This window comes from Hydra vulgaris, chromosome 01, assembly GCF_038396675.1.
Source record: "Hydra vulgaris chromosome 01, alternate assembly HydraT2T_AEP".
NCBI classification, from domain to species: Eukaryota; Metazoa; Cnidaria; class Hydrozoa; order Anthoathecata; family Hydridae; genus Hydra; species Hydra vulgaris.
The window spans coordinates 48,520,170-48,531,130 of NC_088920.1; positions in this window are offsets into that span (position 1 = coordinate 48,520,170).

Here is a 10,961-nt window from a genome sequence, read left to right on the forward strand (position 1 = left end):
ATATAATATATATAAAGTAAACGTAAAACAATAATTTTTCCTCTTCCCGTGTCGTTTGTCTACCTTTAAAGCAAATTAGGTTTAATCAAGGTTAATGTAACTTCATTTTTCTTTCTACGCGCACGCTAGTTTGCTTGAGCAGAGCGGATTTTTGTCATTTTAAGCGTATATATATTGTTAGTGAAATGCTATTGAACGGAAATGAATGAGTTTGTTAAGCGTCACTATTCTACAAATTTTTTTTTTAAAAAAATGCAGTTTTTTACCATTGGAACTACGTTAACGCTAAACGCTGCCTATACAAAAACACAGTTTGAAGCTTGACGGAGTAGCTAAAATCATAGGATATTCTCTACAGCTTGCAAACCTTAGCTAGAAAAAAAACTTTGCGATACAGCGATTTGGAAAAAAAAGGCAAATCTGTAAAATTTGTGTCGAACAAGTCCGATAACTTAAAAATAGGTTAAGCTATATCCTTTAAAAAGATTGCTAAGAAAATAGCTTCCGAAAAGCCTGCCGATCATGCTCAATACAAGGCTACGGTTGTTGATTCTGTCAACTCGCTATAACAGGGTAGCCACATCTCCTCTAAAGTCCTCTTTTTTTTAAATCTCCTCTAAAGTCCTCTTTTATCCTCTAAAAAGTTGAAAATGTGATCAAATCTCCTCTAAAGTCCTCTTTTATCCTCTTAAAAGTTGAAAATGTGATCAAATCCCCTCTATAACTCCTCTTTTTTTTTCCAGGTACACTAACTTTTTAGAAATATTAAAAATAAACATTTTTATTAAAAAATATTATTTTTATTTTTTCGATGAGCAGATTTTTGAGTTATTAGAGTACTAACATATAAAGTATTTTATTTTTACAGTACATTTACAGAAGTACATCTTTGAAAATGTTTTCTTATTCTTATAACAATTTATTTCAGTGTAGAAATTGATTTGAATGTAGTTATTTTCTAATATGTCTACCATAAAGAATTTGCTTTGTTTAGAAATGTAGAAACAATTAAGTATAAAAGTAAATTTCACGACTTGTGGCTCATTGAAGAGGAGTTCAAATGCTTCAAAAAGATGAAACAAGTGCATTTTGTAAAAATGTCGAAGTCCTTTAGCATTGTAAACAGTGGAATAAAAAATATAAAGCAGCATGCTAAAAGGAAGAAACATGTGGATGTCCATCTAATAGCAGTAAGACAAGTTTTTTTAAAAGGCTATCTGAAGGAACTACACTAGAACAAAAAACAACTCAAAAGCAAACAAATTTGATTGATATGATGTCAAGAGATCAGACTTTAAATGCAGAGGTAATTTGGTCACTAGAAGTTTTGAAATGTAAATATTCTTACTGTTCTTCAGAATCAAAAAGTAAGCTGTTCTGCTCCATGTTTCCTGACAGTCAAATTGCTCAAAGTTTCACATGTGGAAAAACAAAATGCAGTTACATTTTATGTCATGGTGTTGCCCCTTTTGTTAAAGAGACGATGCTAAACGAATTGAACAAAGTTCCCTATTATACTACATTGTTTGATAAATCTTATAACAAAATTCTAAAAATAGTCAAATGGATCTACATGTTTGCTTTTGGGATGACACAGACGATGAAGTTAAAACATCTTATTGGAGTTCTGAGTTCTTAGGTAATCTGCTGGTGATGTTCTTTCAAAATATAACAATTGTTTAAGTTCTTTGGATCATAGTAAATTTCTCCAAGTTTCTTCTGACGAGCCTAATGTAAATTTAGCCTTTTTAAATCTGGTAAATGAAAGCGGAAAAGAAGATTTATTTGATCCTTTAACTAATATCAGAACTGTAGTCTCCATACCCTTCATCGTTCTTTCCAAACTGGGGAAAAGGCTTGTGACTGGAACATTAAAAAACTACTTTTTTCTCTGTATAAAATATTTGATGAGTCTCCTTCTCGCCGAGCTACTATGAATGTCTAACAGCTACTACTTTTTGAGATGACCCTCTTAAATTCTGCGCACACAGATGGATTGAAAATGGTAATGTTTCCAAATGTGCTCAAATGGTTTGGCCTAAGATAATTGAAGTTGTAAAGTTTTGGAAAGGTTTACCGAAATCGAAGCAACCTGGAAACAGAAAGCCTGGACAAAACACCAGTTTTGATTTCTTGCTAAAGCTTTGGAAGATGTCACCATACCACATAAACTTAGATTTTTTGAGGAAATTGCAACATCATTAAACGATTTCCTAATCATTTTTCAAACTCACAATCCAATGGTGCCGTTTTTCTACTGAGTCATTAGACAACTTCCTTCGTAATTTATGCAGACGCTTTTTGAGGAAGGATGTTTTAGAAAGAAGCAAACTCTGTATATAACCTGCTCAAAGTTTATTAGACAAAATGCTTGAAATCCTTGTTGGTTTGAAAAAACTGACTTCTAAAAGCGCAATGAAAACCAAATAATAGTATTCAAAATTTTTTCTCCAATTTTGTTAAGGCTAACACAGAATTATTCAAAGAATTTGATGAATCTAAAGATCGGTTGGACTCATTTCTCTAGAAGCACATTGGTTCAGATCCTAACTATAAATCCCTTTGGTTTGTTGCCAAAATAGTTTTAGTTCTATCTCATGGTCAGGCAACTGTTGAGCGAGGATTTACTACAAACAAAATGCTTTTTGTTAAAAATCTTGACATAGAAAGTCTTGTTTCTCAACGATTAATGTTGGACTATATGAGAAAAAAAAAACTTTGAACCTCACAGTTTTCCCGTGTCAAACAATTTGTTATCTTATGTAAGATCTTTTCATTAAAAGTATCAACAATCACTTGTTCATAAATCTAAAATCAAATTGAGCAAGGAGAAGAATGAAAAAGAGACTAATATTGCTTTTGAAGTTCAAGAAGTAAATATTAAGGTCGTCTCTTTGGAAAAAACTATTATCCAGCTTCAAAAAGATGTGGATAACTTTGCATTTGAGGCAGAAAAAAAGATTGATATAACTATCTTATCCAAATGTAATACCTTGAAAACAGCTGCAATTGACAAAGTGAGTATTCTCTGTGAATTGAAATGCAAGAAAGCAAAACTGGTAGAACCTAAGGAACGAATTCATTAATAAAAGATTTCATTATTTTGTGTAATAAAGTTTCATTTATTGATTTTAGTATAATATTATACTAAAACCTGAAAGACTTTTATTATTCCATTTTTTAAGTTGAATGACTTAGATTGGCATTAACCAGTTTTGCAGACCAGAGTATTCATAACAATAATGTTATGAATACTCTGGTCTGCAAAACTGGTTAATGCCAATCTAAGTCATTCAACTTAAAAAATGGCATAATAAAAGTCTTTCAGAGCCACACAAGTGACGAAACATCGACGTTAAACCTATGTAAAAAAAATCCTCTAAAATCCTCTATTTTTGTTCAAAACTTTGTACTTTTGCGATTAAAAATCCTCTATGCAAAATCTCCTCAAAAATCCTCTAATATCCTCTTTTTTTTATGAAAATTTTGTGTGGCCACTCTATATAAGAACGTAAAGGACCGTCCAGCCGAGCCAACGCTAAGCACGTTAAAGTCAATAACAAGGTCGGCAAATTATGGTTCCTGGTTTGATATAAATGAAAGCTGTTGGTGCATCCGCAGTTGATATAAATGAAAGGTGTTAATGCAGGTGGTTTAAATGAAATGTGTTGGTGCATCCAGTTTGTTGAGTGTTACTGCTAAGCTTAAAGTTGCAAAGCCTCGCTGCAACTGTTAAAAAGCCGAGAAAAAAACCAAAGAGTTAGTCAATTAAAAAAGCTGCGTCAATAAAAAAAGTGACAGCAGTTAAAGAAATACGAAAAAACCAAAATAAGAGGCAAAGAGCCAGTAAAAAAGAACACTCAGCAGGTGTTGCAGCAAAAAAGCCTGCTGCAAAGAAGGCAAAAGCAACTTCTAAAAAGCAAATCTAAGCAAAAAAAACAAACAATAGCACCGCGAAAAAAGAATAAGTTCGGATCTCCCTTTCATGTTAAACAGCATTTTTCATTGCCGCACATTTTTCTGGTACAAATTCAAATTTTCTGTGTCAACGCACACAAATAATGAAAATGCGCAGATTTATTTTCGCGGAGTAAACGTGTTCACATTACCTGTATCTATGTCGGGTTACTTTTGTTATTCAATAAAAACTACGGAAGTCGCGTTAGAAATTAGCATTCAACTGTTTAACAATATCGTTAACATACCCTGTAAATGAGTTGAAGATGTTTTTGTCACAATTAAACCCTCAGGATAACATTTTTATCTCTCATTCTTAATTTCATAAAGTAAAGGATAAATATCTGCATTATTTATTATAAATGAATAATAATATTTTAATAATTTGATTCTGTTCGTTAGAAAGATTTTAATGGTTTTGTTATGTTCAAGGTATCTTCGGTTTTTATTTTTATCGGAAACTTATCTCTGTGATTTTAACTTTATCAGGATTTGAAGTATTTTTTATGAGAACAACAAAGTCTTATTTTCTATTGAAGTTAAATCCAATGCTTCAGCAGGATGTTCAGCCAAATTGGCAACCATAAACAAGATAACATTTAATATTAAAGCGAGTAAACTATTTTTTGATATGGTGTGAATATTAACTGATTTATTATTACCTTAAATCTTTTGCTTCTATAACCTAAATCAGCCCTAGCTATTTCTACCTAGACCTGCTGCAACGCCTTTTTTGTCAACTGCTATACCTTTGTCCTACCAAGTTCACTCCTGTTCCAGAAATATGGAGAAGTTTCTTGAATGTCTTCGCAATTCAAACCGGAAGTTAAATTTAATTATGAATGAAAAAAAAAAGGTTTTTAAAAGATCTTTCATTAAGTTGGGGCAAATGATTTATTTTCTTTCTGCTTTAATATATACCTATTATTAAAAAGTTATTAAAACTACCATGGAAACTAGTAGAATCTTTTAATTTTTGAACTTAACTTGTTACTAAACATAGAAAAAAAAAAATTAATTTAGCGCACTTTTTTAAGATCTTACTAATAAAAGTCTAAAACTAAAATTTTTTGTCAAAATTATTGTTTATAGTTATTAAATATCTTAAACATATTGCTTTAAATTAAATTTTGTTCTTAAATTTTTTACCCATATCAATATTAAAAAAGCGACACTAAAGAAAGAATTTTGTAAACAAGCTTACACGGAGAACGTCAAGAAAAAGATTGTTACTGTCATTTACGCAATATCATATTTTTAAAAAACCAAAGACACACGTTGTACGGGTTCGGCAAATAAACTCTCCAGCAACAAAAACAGCTTATCATAGCCTTATAACTGTTGAAAACGTTTTGTCTGGCATTGTATACTTTAAAAAAAAAAGCATAAAGAGGCTCTGATTTTTTGTAAAATTGAAAGCTTTTTTTTTTTGTGTGCTTTTTTCATCATCAGTTTAGCTTAAATACACCTGTCATGTTGTTGCATGGCTTTTAAAGATGCGTTATGTATAATTTTTTTAAAATTCTTTTGAAATACATTTTAAATCAAAAACTGAAATTATCAATCAAATTCTAAACCTCAAAAGTAGGAATGGCTCCTTTACTTAGAGAGTAATTTACATAAAATTAATATGCTACCAAATGTAAAAGTTTACAAATAAAATGATATTTTTTAAGTAGGAGTTTATTAAATTAAAAGTAATAGCGAATCTTTATTAAAAATAAATTATATAAAATAAAATCGAAATTACATAAGCTTATATTTTAAATAATTCGTAAAGTAAATTAAAAGTGATTTATATAAAGTAAGTAAATAAATTTACTTATATTTTAAATTAAACTTTGACAGGATTAGGGATGGCACTTTTTTTTTTAATTTTATTTTTTATTTTTTTTTTTTTAAACATCTTCGCTTCCAACAAGGCTGCAAGCAACCACTAATTAAAGTCGGAAGTTACTGAAAGAAAAAAGATGAAGATTGTAGAGCAAGATAACGATTGATAGACGACTAAAAGGATTGGAAATTATATGAATCAGGAAACCAAGATGAAGGAAGCGAATTCCAAAGAACTGATGTTCGAGGAAAAAAACTAGACAAATAAGAGTTTTTGGAGCACTTAGGAACAGTAACAGAAAAAGGATGACACTTAATTGAATGACAAGTAACACGAGAATGAATTTTAGTAGATGGCACAAGAGACGCTAGCTTTTTAGAGCAGTGCCCATTATAGTATTTGTAGAAAAGAGAAAAAGAAGCAACATTACGACGATGTGATAATGGTTGAAGGTTGGCTGCAAGAGCAGGTCCAACTATGTTTACAATGCGTTTTTGCACCTTGTCTAAATGAGAAAGGGCATCATTAGATGATCCACCCCAGATATGGCAACATATCGGAGATAGAGAATAGAATCCGAAGTAAGAAAGTGACGAGCTCGATAAAGAGATGCAACCTTAGCAGATGCTAATTTTGCAACTGATTTGATATATGGTTTCCAAGAAAGATTGGAAGTAAGAGTTAGTCCTAGAAGATGAAGAGTAGATGACTCATCAAGTACATCACGGTTCATAAATATAGGAAGATCTAAATTATTGCGATAACGATTGGCTGAAAAAAATTGAGTTTTATCTGAATTAAAGTTCACAGCCACTGTGAGCCCCATGCTGTAGCAGAAGTGAGATCCTTTTCAAGCTCAGATGCCCCCTCCAAGCAATCAGAGGTTGTTGGCTTCTTATCAGAATAAATGGTAGTATCTTTAGCAAACAACGCCACCTTAGATGTGAGAATATCTGGAAGATTGTTAATGTAAATTAAAAAGAGTATAGGGCCAAGAATAGAACCTTGAGGAACCCCTGAAGTTACAGAATAAGAAGAAGAGTTGTGAGGACAACTTTTATACTACGATTGGAAAGGAAGGATTCAATAATCTTAAAGATATTGCCGGATACACCATAAGAGGAAAGCTTATGGAGAAGACCAGCATGCCAAACTTTATCAAAAGCTTTTGAAATGTCAAGAGCGATGGCCTTACCCTCTCCACCTTTATCTAATGCACGATAAAACCTATCAGTTATTACTATTAGCAAATCAGCTGTAGAACGAGAAGATCGAAATCCATTCTGATGGTCAGAAAGAAAGTTATTAGATTCAAGGTGAGAAATTAAGTGTTTGTTAATTAAAGATTCAAAAACCTTGCTTATGATAGGAAGAAGACTTATTGGACGGTAGTTAGACAAATCAGATCGTTCTCCAGAATTTTTGAAGATAGGGATAACAGATGCCGCTTTCCAGCAGGCTGGAAAACAAGACTCTGAGAAGCACTTGTTGAATAGTTTTGAGAGTATATACGATAGCTTCGGAGAACACTTCTGCAAGACAATAACAGGTATGTTGTCCGGGCCACAAGCTGTAGAAGAGTCTAGGCAGGAAACCACTTTAGATACAGAAGCTGGAGTGATACAAATGTCAAGCAATAGATCAACCTGTTTGTTGGCAATATCAGGTAGAACGCAACTAGTGGAATCAAGAGATGATATTAATGAAAAGTTTTTAGCAAACAATTCAGCTTTGTGTTTAGGTGAGGTGACAAAGTCTGAACCATACAAGAGAGGTGGAATAACAGATTTGCCCTTATTATTAATACTATTAAAGATTCTCCAGAAGTCACGAGAGCCTAATTTTCGAGATGAGATACGAGATTTCATGACCTGAGAATAGCGGGCTTTGACGTTAGACAAAACCATTTTACAATGGTTTCTAGCAGTAATAAACATACGTCTGTTTTCTGGAGAGTTGTTTTGCTGATATATATGGAAGTAACGGTTTCGATTGGCAATCGCAGCAGCACAGTGTGAGGAAAACCATGGAGGAGAGTGAGGCTTGACCTGGAATAGTCGAGAGGGAACAAAAGATTCCATGCCAGCCTGAATCCACGAAGTAAAATGTAAGAAGCACATTTGTCGACAGGAAAACAAAAGATTTCTACCCAAGGGCCATCATCATCAAGGATCAGAAACAAGACATAAGTCGAGTAGTGAAGGTAAATGACTCAGTTTGTCAGGAAAGCGAGTTAAAAAGTTGACTATTTGAGTTAGGGATTGAGAAAGGCAAAAGTTGTGGGCTTTAATGCCTGCAGAGTCACTGACAATAGAGCCAAGCCATTCAGAGTGGTGAGCAATAAAGTCACCGACAACAACTATATTAGCTAATAGATAAAGAGAGAGGGCTTGGTCAATATGATCAGAAATAACATCAAAAAGAGTGCAGTCTTGAGATGAAGGAGAGCGATATAGAACAAAGAGAAAGGCAATAGAGTGAAGTGGAGCTAAACGAAAGCACATGAAAGAATAGTCTGTGGATTCAAACCTAGTTTCACGACAAATGGGTGAATTCTTATGAATGTAAATGCCCAGGCCAAGCATGTGACTATTGGAGTCTTTACAAATTAAAGGAAAATAACCATCAACACTAAGATCATAAAATAAGACAGCCGAACTCAAATTAGTCTCACAAAGAGCAAGTAGATCTGGTGAACTTTGCAAGAGATAAGACTCAACATAACCTGATAAAATCAAAATAAGTAAAAGTCAGATCAGGATAACCTGATCTGACTATTACTTATTTTGATGTAAGAACGCAAATTACTTTTTAGCGTAAATTACTTTATATAACTCATATAAAAATATATAATTTACTTACATTTAAAAGTAATTTTCTTTTTTTTACATAAATTATATTACGTGTAAAACTTAATTACTTAAGTTAAGTTTTTTAAATGAGTAATTGTTACTTGAAAATAAAAATTTACTTTTTCAAGTAAAAGTTATTTGCATTTTTACTTTTACTTGTAAATGTAACTTACTTTTAATGGTAAGTCGTGTAAAGTTAATTGCTTAGAAAAGTAATTTTGGTTATAATTATGTAAAAAATTTACATTGAAATGTAATTTACTTTTTAAATTTAAAAAAAGTTATTTATGAAGTAAACTTACGTAAATATAATATTTAAAAAACATAAGGCTTGCTTTACAAAGTAAAATAAATCTACATCATAACAACAAATTACTTTTACCTGTAAAAGTAATTAATTACCAAAAACAGCTTACATAAACGAAATTAAAAAAATTTGTTATTTACTCAGGGCCGTACCAGGCCAACTTTGCGCTTCGGGCAAGCAAATAAAATTGCGCCCCCCTCCCAAAAAAATATACAAAAAACGCATTATATATATATATTTACATGAAAAAAAATTAATTATTGATCACAAAATTTATTGCATCAAGTTAAAAGAACAATTTGTCACCAATGTTTCACAAACTTCAGTTCAAGGTCACTTTTCTGGCTTTTTTGGAGGCAAAGTCACTAATGACATCATCAAAATCAAGTGCGTTGGCCACTTCATGTTCAATTGAAACTACTGCCAGACAAGACAAACATTCTTGGCCCATAGCTGATCTCAAATAGTTTTTATGATCTTAAGTTTACTGAAACTTCTTTCACACGTGGCTACTGTAACTGGTAAGGTGAGGAAGATGCGAATAGCAATTGCCGTGTTAGGATAAGCATCAGTCAACGAGTATTTATGAATGAGCTGCAAAATGTCCATCGGGCTAGATTTTTCAAAGTTTTCCATCATGGCAGCAGCTTGATATTTAAAGCTTGCCATTTCTGACTGGAAATCTGAAGAATCTAAATCTGCCTTGTAAATTTTAGACAAATTTTTGGCTTTAGTCTTAAGTTCATCCACTGAACTTTTGGAGAGAGAATGTCCACTGAGGAAGTCAAAATCTGAGGATACTACAGACATAGCTTCAAACCGTCACTCAATTTGTGTGAGAATGCTGTCAAACACAAGGTTGCACTGGGATCCGAGATCTGTTTCTGGTGACAAACGGCAAAAGTCATCTTCAGCTTCATAAAGTGCCATCTGCTTCACTTTGCACTTTCTCTTCATAGGAAAGTCTCCTTCAATTCCAATTTGGATAGCTGTTTCTGCAGCAGCTTTGATAATGTTGTCCACCCCAACATCTCTCAGATTCTGAATGGAAGCCTTCAGTTCTTTTCATTTTTTTTGCTGCAATGTCAATTGAGATGTTTTTAGACTGAAGCAGCTTGTTTTCCCGGTCAATTAAAGAAAGAATTTGACACCAAAAATCCAACAAACACAGAAAACTGAAATCAATTTGAATGATGAGCTCTTTTGCACTGCAAACTGAGACAGCATTTGTCTTGGGAGTGTGAATTATGGATTACAAAACTTGAAGAACTTCTTTTATTTGTCTGTGTAGTGGGATGATTGCTTCTTTTTTGGCAGACCATCTTGTATCACTATTTCCCTTTAGTGAGATGGTCAATATTTTCATCAGTTTTTCCCATCTTAAGGTAGAACTTGAGAAAAAGTTAAAGATGGCTTGAACTTTTCCAAAGAATGTAATCATGAGTGGAGAAACTTCAGCAGCATAGACACCAACAAGGTTTAAAGTGTGAGCTGCACATGAAACAAATCTTGCAAACTCATTTAGAGAATGGATGTGAGCTTGGACGCCATTATATTTTCCAGACATATTGGCTCCATTGTCGTAACCTTGGCCCCGACAATCAGAAATGCTCAGGCCATCCTTCTCCAGTTTTTTCGGTGATTTCAACTGCAAGGTATTTTCCAGTTTTTTCGTGAGATTCAATGAAGTCCACAAAGCTTTCCTCAATTGTACAGGTTTCCTCAGTGATGTGGACATACCTGATTATTTGGGTCATCTGCTCTTTGTGGGAGGCATCTGGAGTGCAGTCAAACAAAACAGAGTAGTATTTAGCTTTTCTGACATTTGACAAAATTTCATTCCTGACTTTCTGCCCAAGTAATTCAATCAGCTCATTTTAAATTCGAGGAGAAAAGTAGGATGTTGTGGTTTTCTTTGCCTTGACGGATGCAACGTGTTCAGCCACTAAAGAATAATAATGGCTTCTCAGCTCAATTAAGTTCAGAAAGATGCCACTGTTTTGCTCTCCAA